The 21,774-nt window shown below is 45.3% G+C and overlaps 1 pseudogene; it reads right to left on the bottom strand.

The window, feature by feature from the left end:
* The window catches only part of LOC121567141, a 171,522-nt pseudogene that overhangs the window by 84,730 nt on the left and 65,018 nt on the right, over window positions 1-21,774 (bottom strand).

Raw genomic sequence — 21,774 nt, 5'->3', positions numbered from 1 at the left:
GGTCCCCTGGCAATCTACCGTTGAAGTCGGAAGTTTACATACACCTTAGCCAAATACATTTCAACTCAGTTTTTCAACAATTCCTGACATTTAATCCTAGTAAAAATTCCCACTGTCTTAGGTCAGTTAGGATCACCACTTTATTTTAAGAATGTGAAATGTCAGAATAATAGTAGAGAGAATGATTTACTTCAGCTTTTATTTCTTTCATCACATTCCCAGTGGGTCAGAAGTTTACATACACTCAATTAGTATTTGGTAGCATTGCCTTTAAATTGTTTAACTTGGGTCAAACGTTTCGGGTAGCCTTCCACAAGCTTCCCACAATAAGTTGGGTGAATTTTGGCCCATTCCTGCAAACAGAGCTGGTGTAACTGAGTCAGGTTTGTAGGCCTCCTTGCTCACACACACTTTTTCAGTTCTGCCCACACATTTTCTATAGGATTGAGGTCAGGGCTTTGTGATGGCCACTCCAATACCTTGACTTTGTTGTCCTTAAGCCATTTTGCCACAACTTTGGAAGTATGCTTGGGGTCATTGTCCATTTGGAAGACCCATTTGTGACCAAGCTTTAACTTCCTGACTGATAACTTGAGATGTTGCTTCAATATATCCACATAATTTTCCTTCCTCATGATGCCATCTATTTTGTGAAGTGCACCAGTCCTTCCTGCAGCAAAGCACCCCCACAGCATGATGCTGCCACCCCCGCGCTTCACGGTTGGGATGGTGTTCTTCGGCTTGCAAGCATTCCCCTTTTTCCTCCAAACATAACGATGGTCATTATGGCCAAACAGTTCTATTTTTGTTTCATCAGACCAGAGGACATTTCTCCAAAAAGTACGATCTTTGTCCCCATGTGCAGTTGCAAACCGTAGTCTGGCTTTTTTATGGCGGCTTCTTCCTTGCTGAGCGGCCTTTCAGGTTATGTCGATATAGGACTCATTTTACTGTGGATATAGATACCTTTGTACCTGTTTCCTCCAGCATTTTCTCAAGGTCCTTTGCTGTTGTTCTGGGATTGATTTGCACTTTTCGAACCAAAGTACGTTAATCTCTAGGAGACAGAACGCGTCTCCTACCTGAGCGGTATGACGGCTGCATGGTCCCATTGTGTTTATACTTGCGTACTATTGTTTGTACAGATGAACGTGGTACCTTCAGGCGTTTGGAAATTGCTCCCAAGGATGAACCAGACTTGTGGATGTCTACAAAACATTTTTTCTGAGGTCTTGGCTGATTTATTTTGATTTTCCCATGATGTCAAGCAAAGACGCACTGAGTTTGAAGGTAGGCCTTGAAATACATCCACAGGTACACCTCCAATTGACTCAAATGATGTCAATTAGCCAATCAGAAGCTTTTAAAGCCATGACATCATTTCCTGGAATTTTCCAAGCTGTTTAAAGGCACAGTCAACTTAGTGTATGTAAACTTCTGACCCACTGGAATTGTGATACAGTGAATTATAAGTGAAATATTCTGTCTGTAAACAATTGTTGGAAAAACCGTGCCCTTCATAAGAACTAAAGTACTAAGAGAAAATGTATTATATCAAAAGGGAATTATCTGAACGACTGAGTCTGATCTAACCGACTTGCCAAAACGATAGTTTGTTAACAAGAAATTTGTGAAGTGGTTGAAAAACTAGTTTTAATGACTCCAACCTAAGTGTATGTAAACTTCCGACTTCAGCTGTATTAACCTGTGACTGTCAGGAACACACCAACAGGAAATGGAATGGGGGTCGAAATAAATAGGCTAACCCCCATTCCCTGGCAAAGGAATGGTTCTCCCCTGACTAACTGCCTCATATTTCACATCTACACTATGTACAGTATACTTCACATGCCTTTTTTCTCTCCAATTAAATAGGTGAGGAGAGAAAAGGTTGGAGCTAGCAGAAAGACAGTAAGTAAATGGCGATGGGAGAGAAGAAGAGAAGAGAAACTGGATACACACTCCTCCCCTGTATATATCTCTCTCTCTCTCTCTCTCTCTCCCCTTCTCTGAGAAGAGGATTAGCGGTGGCTCTGGCCCCTTCAGCTCAGTGGGGTATGGATAATTGGGCCATGGTGCCAGGGAGGAAGGCAGGGAGGTGAGGTATTTACAGCCACCACCCCTCCAAAGCCAACAGAGCAGCCACAGCACCGCTCCATCAATCCCTCAGCACAGAGATGAGGCCAGGTTGGAGAGCAGAGCAGAGCAGAGCAAGAGGGAATGGTCGGAATGAGAGAAGAGAGGATCAGGTGAGGAGAGGAGAGCTTGTGAACCAGGGATGGGGGTGGAGGCCACCATGAGAGGGAGATATGAGCCACACTGAGAGAAGGGATCATTATGGCCTAACTCACCGCCTCTGTTAGTGCCTCTTCCCTAGAGAGGCTGTTCAAGACTGGCAGGCAGGCACACCAGTCTTTTGGTCATATTTTTAGTCTGTCTGCATCACTCGCCTGGCACAGTTGCTTTGTCAATTATTGATTGTTTGTATATATCGAATATAATGTAGATATACTATATATAGAATCGTAGGCATGCACACAACAAAATATGTCTGCAACTCCCTTGTGAGAAGGAGAGCTAGAGAGAGAGAGTGGGGAGAGATTGAGAGACAGATGGCGACCTCACTGCTCCTAGACAAGACACTTGACTGGTCTATCCTACTAGCTGCGGAAACCGAACCAGGCGGAACCGAATAAAAACCACTGGGTACAGGTACTAACACTAAGTGATAATAAACAGACAGCAGTTTATACAGTCTACCAGTAATTTGCTCACTTGACAAAAAAAAACCACTAACCACAACTATTCCTGATGCGTAGTGAATGTTTTTCTGCCATGAAATGTGTTTTATTAAGCGCTAAAAACATTCATAGGTAGTGGATAACGATGAGTTACCCGAATGCAGAGTAAATCACTTTGATACCTGGTGAAACGCCTGAAACAGACGGCAATTACAGCAATCCATTAGGCTGCATTTACCACCAGATTTACAGTGAAAAGAGCTTCACACATGAAGCTGTAATAAACCTGTCCATTGTCTAGAGTAGAGTAGACTGCAGTCTCAGAGGTGGGGAAGCTGGCAAGCTGATTGTAGCCAGGAAATGAAGAGATCCCAATAAAACATTTTACAGCCCACATCCATTTTCAAGGTTGTTATGCTACGAGGCCACTGAGTACAGTTTTTCTTCCAATGCTTTCTAGAAAAGGGCTAATGAAGACGATTGAAATTAGATACACTGTCAGAGGGAGCGTGTGTGTGTGCCTGCACTCACACACTGTTAAAAGCTTCGAGAGATACACAGATGCATTGGCTATTCTCATAATACTGGGTAAATCATGCTACCCTGAAAGGATAGGAGGAGAGAGTTGGGGAGGAGAGTTGTGACTCATCTTCTAGATACCTCTAATAGAAAACCATTGTAAAGAAACATCAGAATCCGACTCCATAGATTACATGCATAAATTAACAACCCTAAAACAGCATTTTCTAATCAGACAAATTGTTTAACACATTCACCAAAGAAAGAACATATCCACAGTGTCTGATAAGACTTACAGAAGTGGAGTCCACATTTCCTACTACTCCTCAGGTCACTTCTTGGAATTCATTCATTGGGTGACTCAGTCAGAGCAACACAAAAACATGGGGGGAATGAGTGTATCAAATCAAATCAAATTGTATTTGCCACATGCGCCGAATACAACAGGTGAAATGCTTACTTACAAGCCCTTAAACAACAATGCAGTTTTAAGAAAAAAATGCAAATAGTCTGGGTAGCCATGATTACCTGTTCAGGAGTCTTATGGCTTGGGGGTAAAAGCTGATAAGAAGCCTTTTGGACCTAGACTTGGCGCTCTGGTACCGCTTGCCATTCAGTAGCAGAGAGAACAGTCTATGACTAGGGTGGCTGGAGTCTTTGACAATTTTTAGGGCCTTCCTCTGACACTGCCTGGTATAGAGGTCCTGGATGGCAGGAAGCTTTGCCCCAGTGATGTACTGGGCCGTACGCATTACCCTCTGTAGTGCCTTGTGGTCAGAGGCCGAGCAGTTGCCATACCAGGCGGTGATGCAACCAGTCAGGATGCTCTTGATGGTGCAGCTGTCTAACATTTTGAGGATCTGAGGACCCATGCCCAATCTTTTCAGTCTCCTGAGGGGGAATAGGATTTATCGTGCCCTCTTCACGACTGTCTTGGTGTTGTTTGGACCATGATAGTTTGTTGGTGATGTGGACACCAAGGAACTTGAAGCTCTCAACCTGTTCCACTACAGCCCCGTCGATGAGAATGGGGGCGTGCTCAGTCCTCTTTTTTTTCCTGTAGTCCACAATCATCTCCTTTGTCTTGATCACGTTGAGGGAGAGGTTGTTATCCTGGCACCACAAGGCCAGGTCTCTGACCTCCTCCCTATAAGCAGTCTCATCGTTGTCGGTGATCAGGCCTACCACTGTTGTGTCGTCGACAAACTTAATGATGGTGTTGGAGTCATGCCTGGCCATGCAGTCATGGGTGAACAGGGAGTACAGGAGGGGACTGAGCACGCACCCCTGAGGGGCCCCCGTGTTGAGGATCAGTGTGGCAGATGTGTTGTTACCTACCCTTACCACCTGGGGGCGGCCCGTCAGGAAGTCCAGGATCCAGTTGCAGAGGGAGGTGTTTAGTCCCAGGGTCATTAGCTTAGTGATGAGCTTTGAGGGCACTATGGTGTTGAATGCTGAGCTGTAGTCAATGAATAGCATTCTCACGTAGGTGTTCCTCTTGTCAAGGTGGGAAAGGGCAGTGTGGAGTGCAAAAGAGATTGCATCATCTGTGAATCTGTTGAGGCGGTATGCAAATTGGAGTGGGTCTAGGGTTTCTGGGATAATGGTGTCGATGTGAGCCATGACCAGCCTTTTAAAGCACTTCATGGCTACAGACGTGAGTTCTACCGGTCGGTAGTCATTTAGGCAGGTTATCTTAGTGTTCTTGGGCACAGGGACTGTGGTGGTCTGCTTGAAACATTACATTTACATTTACGTCATTTAGCAGACGCTCTTATCCAGAGCAACTTACAAATTGGCATAATATCATAATATGATCATCAACTAGACACGTTGGTAATGGAAACATGTTGGTATTACAGACTCAGTAACGGACATGTTGAAAATGTCAGTGAAGACACTTGCCAGTTGGTCAGCGCATGCTCGGAGCACACGTCCTGGTAATCCGTCTGGCCCTGCGGCCTTGTGAATGTTGACCTGCGTAAAAGTCTTACTCACATCGGCTACGTAGAGCGTGATCACATATTCATCCGGAACAGCTGATGCTCTCATGCATGCTTCAGTGTTGCTTGCCTCGAAGTGAGCATAGGTGTGATTTAGCTCGTCTGATAGGCTTGTGTCACTGGGCAGCTCGCGGCTGTGCTGCTCTTTGTAGTCTGTAATAGTTTTCAAGCCCTGCCACATTTGACGAGCGTCGGAGCCGGTGGAGTACGATTCTTAGTCCTGTAATGACTCTTTGCCTGTTTGATGGTTTGTCGGAGGGAATAGCGGGATTTCTTATAGGTGTCCGGGTTAGAGTCTCGCTCCTTGAAAGCGGCAGCTCTACCCTGTAGCTCAGTGCAGATGTTGCCTGTAATCCATGGCTTCTGGTTGGGGTATGTACGTACGGTCACTGTGGGGACGACGTCATCGATGCACTTATTGATGAAGCAAGTGACTGATGTGGTGTACTCCTCAATGCTATCGAGTTTTTCCCCTCTGGTTGCACATTTAACATGCTGGTAGAAATTAAGTAGAACGGATTTAAGTTCCCTGCATAAAAGCCCCGGCCACTAGGAGCGCTGCCTCTGGATGAGCGTTTTCCTGTTTACTTATTGTCACGACTTCCTCCGAAGCTGCCTCCCCTCCTTGTTCGGGCAGGCTTCGGCATTTGTCTTCACTGGCCTTCTAGCCACTGCCGCTCCATATCTCATCATTCCATTTGTCTTGTCTTGTCAATTACACACACCTGGTTCATATTCCCCTCATTAGTACGTGTTTAAGTGTTCCCTCTGCCCCCTTGTACTTGTGGGTGATTGTTCATTGTGAGGATTAGTAGCTCGGTTGAGCTCAGTATTTTGTATTGCTGGGGTATTTTCCTCGTGTGCATGTTTGTTCCAGTGCGCCTGTTTTGTGCACTGGACTGGTTACGCTGGATTACAGAATAAACTCTGTATACTGTGATTTACCCTCCTGCGCCTGACTCCTTCAAATCACGCATCAAACTTATGGCCTTATACAGCTCATAGAGTGCAATCTTAGTGCCAGCATCGGTTTGTGGAGGTAAATAGACAGCTATGAAAAATATAGATGAAAACTCTCTTAGTAAATAGTGTGGTCTACAGCTTATCATGAGATATGCTACCATAGGCGAGCAAAACCTTGAGACTTCCTTAGTATTAGATTTTATGCACAAGCTGTTGTTTACAAATATACACAGACCGCCACCCCTTGCCTTACCGGAGTCAGCCGTTCTATCCTGCCGATGTAGCGTATATCCCGCCAGCTGTATGTTATCCATGTCGTCGTTCAGCCACGACTCGGTGAAACATAAGATATTACAGTTTTTAATGTCCCGTTGGTAGGATAACCTTAATCTTAGGTCGTCCAATTTATTTTCAAATGATTGAACATTGGCTAATAGGATTGATGGAAGAGGCAGTTTACTCGCTCGCCGTCGGATCCTTACAAGGCACCTAGACCTACATCCAGATGATCTCTTTCTCATGCAAATTACGGTGATTTGGGCCTTGTCGGGTGTCTGTAGAATATCCTTTGCGTCCGACTCGATGAAGAAAAAATCTTCGTCCAATACGAGGTGAGTAATCACTGTCCTGATATCCAGAAACTATTTTGGGTCATAAGAGATGGTGGCAGAAACATTATGTACAGAATAAATTACAAATAACGCAAAAAAACACACATAATAGTACAATTGGTTAGTGGGCTGTAAAACGGCAGACATCTTCTCCAGCGCCATTTACCAGTCTGTGTGTGTGGAGAAGGAGAGAATGTTGTGTTGAATGGCTTTGTCTGTCAGACAGTGAGCGAGTCTGTAATAAAAGGAATAACAAAATATAAATAGTTATTCTGCAGAACGTCACCATTGATGAAGGCGTTGGAGTTTGGATGGAAGAAATGTGCTGCAAACAGAGTCAAGGTCCTCTTCTTAGAAGTTAGAACAAAAATGCTTCCTCTTCTATTTCTCCAGTGTATCGCAGGGCAGAGTGAACTTCATGAACTGTTTTCAAGGTGGATGGCAGACAATGTTTCTCTTCCACTCTGAGGTGCGATATGGCAGCAAATGATAGCGGACAGATATCTCTCTCTCTCTCTCTCTCTCTCTCTCTCTCTCTCTCTCTCTCTCTCTCTCTCTCTCTCTCTCTCTCTCTCTCTCTCTCTCTCTCTCTCTCTCTCTCTCTCTCTCTCTCTCTCTCTCTCTCTCTCTCTCTCTCTCTCTCTCTCTCTCTCTCTCTCTCTCTCTCTCTCTCTCTCTCTCTCTCTCTCTCTCTCTCTCTCTCTCTCTCTCTCTCTCTCTCTCTCTCTCTCAAGTATTGGGAGAATAAGAGAGCGTTACTGTAAAACTCGACTCATAAAATAGCCTACATCTGTAGTTCCTTGCATTTTCCAGAGGGTACAATGAAATGAAGACGGGTTCAATTCCAGACTTTGCCAGTGACTTGCATATTTCAGAGATTAGTTTGGGGGTTACTGTTCACTAAATCAGTCCCCGAGTTGAGTTGAGTCTCCTCAAGAAGCTGTCTGGCAACAACAAACCATTAAAAGCAGGCTTGGAATGAATTACAAAGAAACACTGAGATTCCCATTCCACTGGCATTTTGTTGATGATATAAAAAATCTGGAGTAGAAAGCTGCAGAGACTATTGCCATTATTTGTCACTCAAAACTCCCCAATGGCATAAACAGACCTTTCCTATTTTCGTATTCATATTTCTCTAATTTCAAGCACAGGGAAATATATGATAATGAATGGAAGCAAATTGCACTACAGTGCTCCTGGTACGGTATACCATTATAATCAGGAGGAAATAGACATTTCCACTAACCTCGGCCACAATAAAGGACCAGCATACTGATGTATGAACATATATTATCATCACACTGTACCATACCTCTCCACCATCCAGCAAAGTGACATTGCGATGTCTGTGCGTGTGAATTTCAGCATTTACATGTACACTGAACAAAAATATAAACGCAACATGTAAAGTGTTGGTCCCATGTTTCATGAGCTGAAATAAAAAATTCACAGAAATGTTCCATACGCACAAAAAGCTTATTTCTCTCAAATGTTGTGCACAAATGTGTTTACATCCCTGTTAGTGAGCATTTCTCTTTGGCCAAGATAATGCATCCACCTGACAGGTGTGGCATATCAAGAAGCTGATTAAACAGCATGATCATTACACAGGTGCACCTTGTACTGGGTACAATAAAAGGCCACTCTGCATGTCCACCAGAGCTGTTGCTAGAGAATGTAATGTTAATTTCTCTACCATAAGCTGCCTCCAATGTCGTTTTAGAGAATTTGGCAGTACGTCCTACCGGCCTCACAACAGCAAACCACGTGTAACCACACCAGCTCAGGACCTCCACATCTCGCACCCCTGCCCAGTCATGTGAAATCCATAGATTAGGGCCTAATTTATTTATTTTAATTGACTGATTTCCTTATATGAACTGTAACTCAGTAAAATCAATGAAATTGTTGCATGTTGCGTTTATATTTTTGTTGAATATATATGATAGAAATCACAATGTAGCATATTCGTGTTATGCCAGCCAGTATGTAAAGCTAGTGATACTTATAATAGAGGGGACAGGGAGAGTGCTACTGTATTCCCTCTCCACTTTCATTGGTAAAGGAAAACTCTGCACTGGGCTCCTGGAGAGTGAAAAGATAAGGCGTCAGAAGGCGCCCATCATCGCCACGCCAACCACTCTTATCTGTTTGGAGTTTCTTTTTTAACTCTCCTGCCATTTAATTTTGAATCGTGGAGATGATGAGGATTCTCTACTCTTGCCTCTTCAAATTAGGACACTTTCCATGGATAATGATGGCGATCATGATATTGGACAGACTTTCATTTCATTTAAAAATATGTACAGTGAGGGAAAAAAGTATTTGATCCCCTGCTGATTTTGTACATTTACCCACTGACAAAGAAATGATCAGTCTATAATTTTAATGGTAGGTTTATTTGAACAGTGAGAGACAGAATAACAACAAAAAAATCCAGAAAAGTGCATGTCAAATATGTTATGAATTCATTTGCATTTTAATGAGGGAAATTATTATTTGACCCCCTCTCAATCAGAAAGATTTCTGGCTCCCAGGCGTCTTTTATACAGGTAATGAGCTGAGATTAGGAGCACACTCTTAAAGGGAGTGAAGCAATCAATCAATCAGATTCCAAACTCTCCACCATGGCCAAGACCAAAGAGCTCTCCAAGGATGTCAGGGACAAGATTGTAGACGTAGACAAGGCTGGAATGGGCTACAAGACCATCGCCAAGCAGCTTGGTGAGAAGGTGACAACAGTTGGTGCGATTATTCGCAAATGGAAGAAACACAAAAGACCTGTCAATCTCCCTCAGCCTGGGGCTCCATCCAAGATCTCACCTTGTGGAGTTGCAATGATCATGAGAACGGTGAGGAATCAGCCCAGAACTACACGGGAGGATCTTGTCAATGATCTCAAGGCAGCTGGACCATAGTCACCAAGAAAACAATTGGTAATACACTATGCCGTGAAGGACTGGAATTCTGCAGCGCTCGCAATGTCCCCCTGCTCAAGAAAGCACATATACAGGGCCATCTGAAGTTTGCCAATGAACATCTGAATGATTCAGAGGAGAACTGGGTGAAAGTGTTGTGGTCAGATGAGACCAAAATCGAGTTATTTGGCATCAACTCAACTCGCCGTGTTTGGAGGAGGAGGAATGCTGCCTATGACCTCAAGAACACCATCCCCACCGTCAAACATGGAGGTGGAAACATTATGGTTTGGGGGTGTTTTTCTGCTAAGGGGACAGGACAACTTCACTGCATCAAAGGGACGATGGACGGGGCCATGTACCGTCAAATCTTGGGTGAGAACCTCCTTCCCTCAGCCAGGGCATTGACAATGGGTCATGAATGGGTATTCCAGCATGACAATGAGCCAAAACACATGGCCAAGGCAACAAGGGAGTGGCTCAAGAAGAAGCACATTAAGGTCCTGGAGTGGCCTAGCCAGTCTCCAGACCTTAATCCCATAGAAAATCTGTGGAGGGAGCTGAAGGTTCGAGTTGCCAAACGTCAGCCTCGAAAACCTTAATGTCTTGGAGAAGATCTGCAAAGAGGAGTGGGACAAAAGCCCTCCTGAGATGTGTGCAAACCTGGTGGCCATCTACAAGAAATGTCTGACCTCTGTGATTGCCAACAAGGGTTTTGCCACCAAATACTAAGTCATGTTTTGCAGAGGGGTCAAATACTTATTTCCCTCATTAAAATGCAAATCAATTTATAACATTTTTGACATGCGTTTTTCTGGATTTTTTTGTTGTTCTTCTGTCTCTCACTGTTCAAATAAACCTACCATTAAAATTAAAGACAGATCATTTCTTTGTCAGTGGGCAAACGTACAAAATCAGCAGGGGATCAAATACTTTTTTCCCTCACTGTATATATTTTCATAGAGATTGTTTTTTTATGAAGACAATACTGGCCTTGAAGAGAATCAGAGAATGTTGGCTAGCTTGTTGCGTTTATATTTTCCCAGATCTGTTTGTGCTGTCTTGCCAACTCCTATGTTAATTGGCATGCATTGGCAAGACAGCACAAACAGATCTGGAACTAGGCTAGCCACAGTATAAAACAGCAACATGACATTTACATTTACGTCATTTAGCAGACGCTCTTATCCAGAGCGACTTACAAATTGGTGCATTCACCTTATAGCCAGTGGGATAACCACTTTACAATATGTATTTTTTATTTTTTTATTTTTTTGGGGTGGGGTGGGGTAAGGGGGGGATAGAAGGATTACTTTATCCTATCCCAGGTATTCCTTAAAGAGGTGGGGTTTCAAGTGACTCCGGAAGGTGGTGAGTGACTCCGCTGTTCTGGCGTCGTGAGGGAGCTTGTTCCACCATTGGGGTGCCAGAGCAGCGAACAGTTTTGACTGGGCTGAGCGGAACTGTGCTTCCGCAGAGGTAGGGGGGCCAGCAGGCCAGAGGTGGATGAACGCAATGCCCTCGTTTGGGTGTAGGGTCTGATCAGAGCCTGAAGGTACGGAGGTGCCGTTCCCCTCACAGCTCCATAGGCAAGCACCATGGTCTTGTAGCAGATGCGAGCTTCAACTGGAAGCCAGTGGAGTGTGCGGAGGAGCGGAGTGACGTGAGAGAACTTGGGAAGGTTGAACACCAGACGGGCTGCGGCATTCTGGATGAGTTGTATGGGTTTAATGGCACAGGCAGGGAGCCCAGCCAGCAGCGAGTTGCAGTAATCCAGACGGGAGATGACAAGTGCCTGGATTAGGACCTGTGCTGCTTCCTGTGTAAGGCAGGGTCGTACTCTCCGAATGTTGTAGAGCATGAACCTACAGGATCGGGTCACCACCTTGATGTTAGCGGAGAACAACAGGGTGTTGTCCAGGGTCATGCCAAGGCTCTTCGCACTCTGGGAGGAGGACACAACGGAGTTGTCAACCGTGATGGCGAGATCATGGAATGGGCAGTCCTTCCCCGGGAGGAAGAGCAGCTCCGCCTTGCCGAGGTTCAGCTTGAGGTGGTGATCCGTCATCCACACTGATATGTCTGCCAGACATGCAGAGATGGGATTTGCCACCTGGTTATCAGAAGGGGGAAAGGAGAAGATTAGTTGTGTGTCGTCTGCGTAGCAATGATAGGAGAGGCCATGTGAGGATATGACAGAGCCAAGTGACTTGGTGTATAGCGAGAATAGGAGAGGGCCTAGAACTGAGCCCTGGGGGACACCAGTGGTGAGAGCACGTGGTGCGGAGACAGATTCTCGCCACGCCACTTGGTAGGAGCGACCGGTCAGGTAGGACGCAATCCAAGAGTGAGCCGCGCCGGAGATGCCCAACTCAGAGAGGGTGGAGAGAAGGATCTGATGGTTCACAGTATCAAAGGCAGCAGACAGGTCTAGAAGGACAAGAGCAGAGGAGAGAGAGTTAGCTTTGGCAGTGCGGAGAGCCTCTGTGACACAGAGAAGAGCAGTCTCAGTTGAATGACCAGTCTTGAAACCTGACTGGTTTGGATCAAGAAGGTAATTCTGAGAGAGATAGCAAGAGAGTTGGCTAAAGACGGCACGCTCAAGAGTTTGAGAGAAAAGAAAGAAGGGATACTGGTCTGTAGTTGTTGACATCAGAGGGATCGAGTGTTGGTTTTTTGAGAAGGGGTGCAACTCTCGCTCTCTTGAAGACGGAAGGAACATTGCCAGCGAGGTGAGGTAAGGGAGAAGGTCACCGGAGATGGTCTGGAGAAGAGAGGAGGGGATAGGGTCAAGCGGGCAGGTTGTTGGGCGGCCGGCCGTCACAAGTCGCAAGATTTCATCTGGAGAGAGAGGGGAGAAAGAAGTCAAAGCATAGGGTAGGGCAGTGTGAGCAGGACCAGCAGTGTCATTTGACTTAACAGACGAGGATCGGATGTCTTCAACCTTCTTTTCAAAATGGTTGACGAAGTCATCCACAGAGAGGGAGGAGGGGGGATTCAGCAGGGAGGAGAAGGTGGCAAAGAGCTTCCTTTATTTAGAGTGGTAGAAAGTGGCTTTAGCAGCAGAAACAGATGAAGAAAATGTAGAGAGGAGGGAGTGAAAAGATGCCAGGTCTGCAGGGAGTCTAGTTTTCCTCCATTTCCGCTCGGCTGCCCGGAGCCCTGTTCTGTGAGCTCGCAATGAGTCGTCAAGCCACGGAGCAAGAGGGGAGGACCGAGCCGGCCGGGAGGATAGGGGACATAGAGAGTCAAAGGATGCAGAAAGGGAGGAGAGGAGGGTTGAGGAGGCAGAATCAGGAGATTGGAGGGAGAAGGATTGAGCAGAGGGAAGAGATGATAGGATGGAAGAGGAGAGAGTAGCGGGAGAGAGAGAGCGAAGGTTGCGACGGCGCATTACCATCTGAGTAGGGGCAGAGTGAGTAGTGTTGGAGGAGAGCGAGAGAGAAAAGGATACAAAGTAGTGGTCGGAGACATGGAGGGGAGTTGCAGTGAGATTAGTAGAAGAACAGCATCTAGTAAAGATGAGTTCAAGCGTATTGCCTGCCTTGTGAGTAGGGGGGGACGGTGAGAGGGTGAGGTCAAAAGAGGAGAGGAGTGGAAAGAAGGAGGCAGAGAGAAATGAGTCAAAGGTAGACGTAGGGAGGTTAAAGTCACCCAGGACTGTGAGGGGTGAGCCATCCTCAGGAAAGGAACTTATCAAGGCGTCAAGCTCATTGATGAACTCTCCAAGGGAACCTGGAGGGCGATAAATGACAAGGATGTTAAGCTGGAATGGGCTAGTGACTGACAGCATGGAATTCAAATGAGGAGATAGACAGATGGGTCAGGGGAGAAAGAGAGAATGTCCACTTGGGAGAGATGAGGATTCCTGTGCCACCACCCCGCTGACCAGATGCTCTCGGGTATGTGAGAACACATGGTCAGACGAGGAGAGAGCAGTAGGAGTAGCAGTGTTTTCAGTGGTAATCCATGTTTCTGTCAGCGCCAAGAAGTCGAGGGACTGGAGGGTAGCATAGGCTGAGATGAACTATGCCTTGTTGGCCGCAGAACGGCAGTTCCAGAGGCTGCCGGAGACCTGGAACTCCACGTGGGTCGTGCGTGCAGGAACCACCAGGTTAGAGAGGCAGCAGCCACGCGGTGTGAGGCGTTTGTATAGCCTGTGCGAAGAGGAGAGAACAGGGATAGACAGAGGCATAGTTGACAGGCTACAGAAAATGGCTACAATAATGCAAAGGAGATCGGAATGAAATGAACTAAACATCTGGGAAAGCGAGAGAACGGGGCCTCCCTCACTTATGTTTCACTGAAACACCCAAATATAACTCTCCCAACTTCCACCTCAGAAACTATAATTGTTGTAAACTACAGCGGTTCAATGTTTTCTAGGAATTGACTAACTTAGTTTATTCAGCCTGCTAACTTGGTACAGTATTCTTCCGTGAAAACCGTCCAGGGCACCTAGTCCTATGACATCACAGCCAACTAGCATGCCAGCCTCCAACAACACGGTTTAGCATCAATACTCGGCCACAACAAACCACCAGTGTGTTAACATGCCAAGCAGATCATACGTGTCCATGTCTAACGTTGTGGGTTAGTCCCGACAGCTTGAGCGAGTCCGTCGTCAACTTATTCAGCCAGTTAGTTAGCTAGAATAGTTAGCATACTAGCTAGCCATTGCTTTCTGCCAACGAAAAAAAATAATCCACCCACGGCACGAACACACAGAGAGAGCCAAGCTAACGTTAACTAGTCACCCATGTCCCAAATTCCCTTGAACGACTCTGGCTACCAGTGTGTAAAAAACAAAACACAAATGTAGGTTTAACTTACCCCTAGCAGCTACTGTTAGCTAGCCAAGTGCAAAGCTAGCCACTGAATTTACTCAGCCAGTTCGCGTCTGTTCGCTAGGTCGTTCCAGCTATTGTTTAGTAGCTATCCAGGTAGCAACAAGACTCACATGCAAGGGAAAAAATGGCAACTTACCTACGCATCAAATTGGTCTTTGTTCCCCAATGAATATCGGTTGTATTACAATGTTAGAAAAGTGGAAAATGAACATCCATTGATATCTGCTAGTGGTGTGAAGCCAATTACCATATAATTGAAATGCAACAGGCAGATAATGAAAGAGGCTCAATGCTACAATTCGTAATGGATAATAAAAAGTCTATAATATTGAATCCCTGATGTGAGTATACAATAGCCGTCACTCAGCTAATAGCTCCAGTACTTATCAGGGCTTTTCTATAACAATGATGTTGATGTTTGGATGAACATTCAGTGAAAATTAAGGGGAGGGTGGTTGGCTTGACACCAACTTAGTCAATTACTTTTGAGGGGTTGGGGTTGGAGCACTGAGCCTGTCCAAACTGGCTACTAGTATTTAGATACTGAATCAGTTGATTTCCATTCACATTGTCCTTTCCAGCATGGTTCCACCAACTGTTGTGGTGTTGTATCCAGGCCAGCACAGTATAGTACAGCTTGGCTTGGCTCAGTTTGGTTGATCTAAGTAGTGTTAGAACGAAGGGTACTAGAGGTACTCACCTTTTCACCCAGAGCCTTGAGGCTGTACAGGAACCCCGGCCAGAAGTCTTTGAAGAGCGGCCGGTCGATCTTTTTCAGAGTGTCCTTGGTGCTGGCATCCACACTCACATACAGCTGGGTCACCGGTACCAGACTCCTGGAGGGGAAGAGGTCAGAGAGAAATAAGAAGATACGGGGATGGGATGAGATAGAGAGAGCGAGAGGGGGGGAGACAGGGAGAGAAAGAGAATGAGGGGATAGTGAGTGAGAGAGATCACAGTGAGAGAGAGCGAGAGAGAAATCAGTGTGTGACACAGCAGGGGAAAAACATTTTAGTTTGCGCCACCTCACTCTTCCTCTCTTCCTTGAGTTTGGCAGTCTGCCAAGACGATTTTGCACCTCAACATGTTAACCAGTGAATGTTACTGGATTACTGTCGACTCCAATAACGCCACAGGATTGGGTTCTCTCTCCGGAGAGATCAATCAAATGCAAATCAATCAAATGTATTTATAAAGCCCTTTTTACACCCAGCAGTTGTCACAAAGTGCTTATACAGAAACCAAACCTAAAAATCCCAGAGAGCAAGCAATGCAGATGTAGAAGCACGGTGGTTAGGAAAAACTCCCTAGAAAGGCAGGAACCTAGGAAGAAACTTAGAGAGGAACCAGGCTCTGAGGGGTGGCCAGTCCTCTTCTGGCTGTGCCGGGTGGAGATTATAAAAGTACATGGCAATTAAGGCCAGATCGTTCTTCAAGATGTTCAAACGTTCATAGATGACCAGCAGGGTCAAATAATAATCACAGTGGTTATATAGGGTGCAACAGGTTAGCACCTCAGGAGTAAATGTCAGTTGGCTTTTCATTGCCAAACATTCAGCGGTTGAGACAGCAGGTCTGGGACAAGGCAGAACAGCAGAAACTGGATCAGCAGCACGGCAAGGTAGCACGTCCGGTGAACAGGTCAGGCTTCCATAGCCGCGGGCAGAACAGCAGAAACTGGATCAGCAGCACAACCAGGACAGCAAGGAGTCGTCAGGCCAAGTAGTCCTGAGGCATGGTCCTAGGGCTCAGATATGACAGCCTGACCCTAGCCCCCCAGCACATAGACTATTGCGGCATAGATACTGGAGACTGAGATGGGGAGACGGGGGGTACGACAACACTGTGGCCCCGTCCAAAGTTACCCCCAGACAGGGCCAAGTACAGTGAGGGAAAAAATTATTTAATCCCCTGCTGATTTTGTACGTTTGCCCACTGACAAAGACATGATCAGTCTATAATTTTAATGGTAGGTTTATTTGAACAGTGAGAGACAGAATAACAACAAAAAAATCCAGATAAAAACGCATGTCAAAAATGTTATAAATTGATTTGCATTTTAAGGAGGGAAATAAGTATTTAAAACATGACTTAGTACTTGGTGGAAAAACCCTTGTTGGCGATCACAGATTTCAGACATTTCTTGTAGTTGGCCACCAGGTTTGCACACATATCAGGAGGGATTTTGCCCCACTCCTCTTTGCAGATCTTCTCCAAGTCATTAAGGTTTCGAGGCTGACGTTTGGCAACTCGAACCTTCACCTCCCTCCACAGATTTTCTATGGGATTAAGGTCTGGAGACTGGCTAGGCCACTCCTGGACCTTAATGTGCTTCTTCTTGAGCCACTCCTTTGTTGCCTTGGCCGTGTGTTTTGGGTCATTGTCATGCTGGAATACCCATCCACGACCCATTTTCAATGCCCTGGCTGAGGGAAGGAGGTTCTCACCCAAGATTTGACGGTACATGGCCCCGTCCATTGTCCCTTTGATGCGGTGAAGTTGTCCTGTCCCCTTAGCAGAAAAACACCCCCAAAGCATAATGTTTCCACCTCCATGTTTGACGGTAGGGATGGTGTTCTTGGGGTCATAGGCAGCATTCCTCCTCCAAATACGGCGAGTTGAGTTGATGCCAAAGAGCTCGATTTTGGTCTCATCTGACCACAACACTTTCACCCAGTTCTCCTCTGAATCATTCAGATGTTCATTGGCAAACTATGGTCCCAGCTGCCTTGAGATCATTGACAAGATCCTCCCGTGTAGTTCTGGGCTGATTCCTCACCGTTCTCATGATCATTGCAACTCCACGAGGTGAGATCTTGCATGGAGCCCCAGGCCGAGGGAGATTGACTGTTCTTTTGTGTTTCTTCCATTTGCCAACTGTTGCCACCTTCTCACAAAGCTGCTTGGTGATGGTCTTGTAGCCCATTCCAGCCTCGTGTAGGTCTACAATCTTGTCCCTGACATCCTTGGAGAGCTCTTTGGTCTTGGCCATGGTGGAGAGTTTGGAATCTGATTGATTGATTGCTTCTGTGGACAGGTGTCTTTTATACAGGTAACACGCTGAGATTAGGAGCACTCCCTTTAAGAGTGTGCTCCTAATTTCAGCTCGTTACCTGTATAAAAGACACCTGGGAGCCAGAAATCTTTCTGATTGAGAGGGGGTCAAATGCTTATTTCCCTCATTAAAATGCAAATCAATTTATAACATTTTTGACATGCGTTTTTCTGGATTTTTGTTGTTGTTATTCTGTCTCTCACTGTTCAAATAAACCTACCATTAAAATTATAGACTGATAATTTCTTTGTCAGTGGGCAAACGTACAAAATCAGCAGGGGATCGAATACTTTTTTCCCTCACTGTATAGCCCACGAAGATCTCCCCCACCGAACGGCCGAGGACAGAAAGGATGGGAGAGCGCGAGCAAGCCAGTGACTCAGTCCTCATAATAGGGTCAGAGGTAGAGAATCCCAATGGAGAGAGGGGAGCCAGCCAAGCAGAGATGGCAAGGGTGGTTCGTCACTCCAGTGCCTTGCCGTTCACCTTCGCAGCCCTGGGCAAGACTATACTCAATCATAGGACCTACTTAAGAGATGAGTCTTCAGTAAAGACTTAAAGGTTGAGACCGAGTCTGCATCTCTCACATGGATCGGCAGACCTTTCCATACAAATTTTACTCCATAGGAGTAAGCCCTGCCTCTAGCTGTTTGCTTAGAAATTCTAGGAACAATAAGGAGGCCTGCATCTTGTGACCGCAGTGTACGTGTAGGTATGTACGGCAGGACTAAAAGCATGGATTAGCTTTACTGCATAAGTTTTGGACAAAAAGTGTCAGATTTTTGCAATGTTACGAAGATGGAAAAAGGCTGCTCTTGAAATATTTTTGATATGTTCCTCAAAAGAAAGATCAGGGTCCAGAGTAATGATGAGGTCCTTCACAGTTTTATTTGAGACTACTGTACATCCATCGAGATTGAATGTCAGATCGACATCAGATCTCTTTGTTTCTTGGGACTTAGAACTAGCATCTCTGTTTTGTCCAAGATTAAAAGTAAAACATTTGACGCCATCCACTTCCTTATGTCTGAAACACAGGCTTCCAGGGTAGGCAATTTTGGGGCTTCACCATGTTTCATCGAAATGTACAGCTGTTTGTCATCTGCATAGCAGTGAAAGTTGACATTGTGTTTCCGAATGATATCACCAAGAGGTAGCATATATAGTGAAAACAATAGTGGTCCTAGAACGGAACCTTGAGGATCACCAAAACTTAGCATTGATTTGTCAGAGAACAAACCATCCACAGAGACGAATTGATATCTTTCCGACAGATAAGATCTAAACCAGGCAAGAACTTGTCCGCGTAGACCAATTACAGTTTCCAATCTCTCCAAAAGAATGTGGTGATCGATAGCATAGAAAGCAGCACTAAGGTCTAGGAGCACGAGGACAGATGCAGAGCCTTGATCTGACGCCATTAAAAGGTCATTTACCACCTTCACAAGTGCTGTCTCAGTACTATGATCGGGTCTAAAACCAGACTGGAGAAGGATATAGAAAAGGAGAGAGAGCGCACAGTCGTTTAGTATTCAGGTATTTTTTGAGAGGGGAGGCTTGATTGCAATTGGCTGTCAACTGCCAGTACAGCAGCAGGAGGATGTAGCTACATGAGTAACAAAGGGAACAGACAATGTCAGAGGTTTGGTAGAGGTTGTAACCACACAAACAACACTTTTAACTCCAATAAATATCCCACAGTACAACCATAGTAATTACCCAGAGTGGCAAGGACACAGGCAATGACAGAGTTCAATTAGCCAAATAAGCAATTGTTGGAAGGATTCTGCACACACACACACACACACACACACACACACACACACACACACACACACACACACACACACACAGACACACACACACACCTCCCCTTCCCTAAGTGAACACTTGCAGTTTCCAATCAAAGTCATGTCTGGGCATCTGACTCGATAAATTCAGACAGCTTGTCCATGGCTGTGGGTAGTGTCAGGTGGTGCTTGAGGATGATTGATGGAAGCTGTCCCCCCCATCGCCTACTCTGACAGACCAGGGAGCGGGGACCATACTGTAAGTCAGGTCTCTGACAGACAAGGCAGGGCCACAGCTAATCACACAATATGATGACAGACAAGGCAGGGCCACAGCCAATGACATGATAGGATGACAGACAAGGCAGGGCAACATCCAATGACATGATAGGATGACAGACAAGGCAGGGCCACAGCCAATGACACAATAAGATGACCTGGCAGGAACAAGCTGTCTGGATGGGCGTCTGCCTGGGAAGAATGATCTGTTTGAATGTGATTCAAAGGTCAGAGGGGGGCTTTGAATCAGGGACCACCAAGGTAAATATGTGGGCATGAGGGTCGATGTTTACGTCTAAAACTGATACGTATCTGGAGGTCAGCGCTTTGGCAATAAGATGGCAACTGAGGAACCTTAGTATTGTACAGGTAAGACGTTCCAAAAATCCTGATGCCATCAAAATAAAATGTCCTTAGTCTTGAGCCTCTGTGCCTGTGTGTCAACGTCACCTTAGATGACAACATTAACATAACAAAAACGTGAGCAGAGTGTCACAGTGCTGTAGGTAGCCGTAGCAATGAATAATGCACTTTCAATGCACATCAAATGTCATTTCAGCTTTCTCATAGGAACGGAAGAGAAACGTTGTACTGTAGGAACATTGGGGGCACGTTGTAGAAAAGTTGGGGGGACGTTGTAGGAACATTGGGAGGACGTTGAGTCAGTGACACAGGCAAGTGGAGCAGTCAGCGCCTCTCCAAGTCTGCTCTATTCAGCAGTCAGTTCCAAAGAGGTTTTAATTGTGTGTTGCCACAGTGTTCTGTTCTGTCCTCAGAATGCTTAGCAGAGCAGAACGGTGTCTTCTACAGGGGAGAGAGAGACATTCTGAACTGACATGAGTGTGCTGTTGTGTTCTCTTGTTCCCCCGACTCAGACACTTAACCTGCTTCTCTCAATGTGCTCCTCAACGCCCCGCCTGTCGATAAGGGGTCTGTGTGTGTGTGTGTGTTCGTGTATGTGTGGCTTTGTGTGTACAAAACATTAAGAACACCTTCCTAATATTGAGTTGCGTGAAAAACCCAGCATTGTTGCATTTCTTGACAAACCGGTGTGCCTGGCACCTATTACCATACCCCGTTCAAAAGGCACTTACATATTTTGTCTTGCCCATTCACCCTATGAATGGCTCACATACACAATCCATGTCTCAATTGTCTCAAGGCCTAAAAATGTTTATTTAACCTGTTCCTCCCCTTCATCTACACTGATTGAAGTGGATTTAACAAGTGACATTAATAAGGGATCATAGCTTTCACCTGGTCAGTCTACGTCATGGAAAGAGTTGGTGTTCTTAATGTTTTGTAGACTCAGTGTGACTGTGTGTACTCAAGGACATGCAAGGTGAAGATGTATTTTTCCATTAGGCCAGGAGCGCAGGGGGGACACCTAAGGCACCGTGCTGGTATATAGACGGAGACAATGCTAGGCTGACAGACACAGTTGAAACTGTGATTTGCAATTCTGTTCCAGATTGTTACGTATACAGGTATCCTGTATGTGTATATATTTATTTATTTTTATTTTTTTATTTTGGGGGGGGGGGGGGTAGATCAGCTTTAATATTGCAGATAGATTGTAACTTCCATCAATGTAATTGTCTGCATCACTTCTAATCCCCCATATGTTTTTTTTCTTCTCGCAAATATATATACTGTACATACATACATATACACATACCTAATTTACATATAAATACATATACATACATATATACATATCCTTTATTACTTTACAACCCCACCACCCCTTCCCTAATTGGAGTAAACTACTGAACAACAACGCTTAGACCTCTACTTCCAGCTTATACATACTATATACATTTTATGGACACAGTCAATTTTACAATAATTATATTTTGTTTGTTTTTACTCCTGAACTTCCTCTACCCTCAACCTCTCCGATCATTTTCATGATGTCCATCCGGTTTGCTTCTATATGCCATATCTTTCTAACTGTGCTCTTTCACAAAAGCTCTCAACCTATAACCTATATACACTGCCCAAAAAAATAAAGGGAACACTTAAACAACACAATGTAACTC

Source organism: Coregonus clupeaformis, unplaced genomic scaffold (genome assembly GCF_020615455.1).
Source record: "Coregonus clupeaformis isolate EN_2021a unplaced genomic scaffold, ASM2061545v1 scaf0035, whole genome shotgun sequence".
Taxonomy (NCBI): Eukaryota; Metazoa; Chordata; class Actinopteri; order Salmoniformes; family Salmonidae; genus Coregonus; species Coregonus clupeaformis.
The sequence above is the reverse complement of the archived record's forward strand: the minus strand, read 5'-3'. Positions and strand labels throughout refer to the sequence as shown.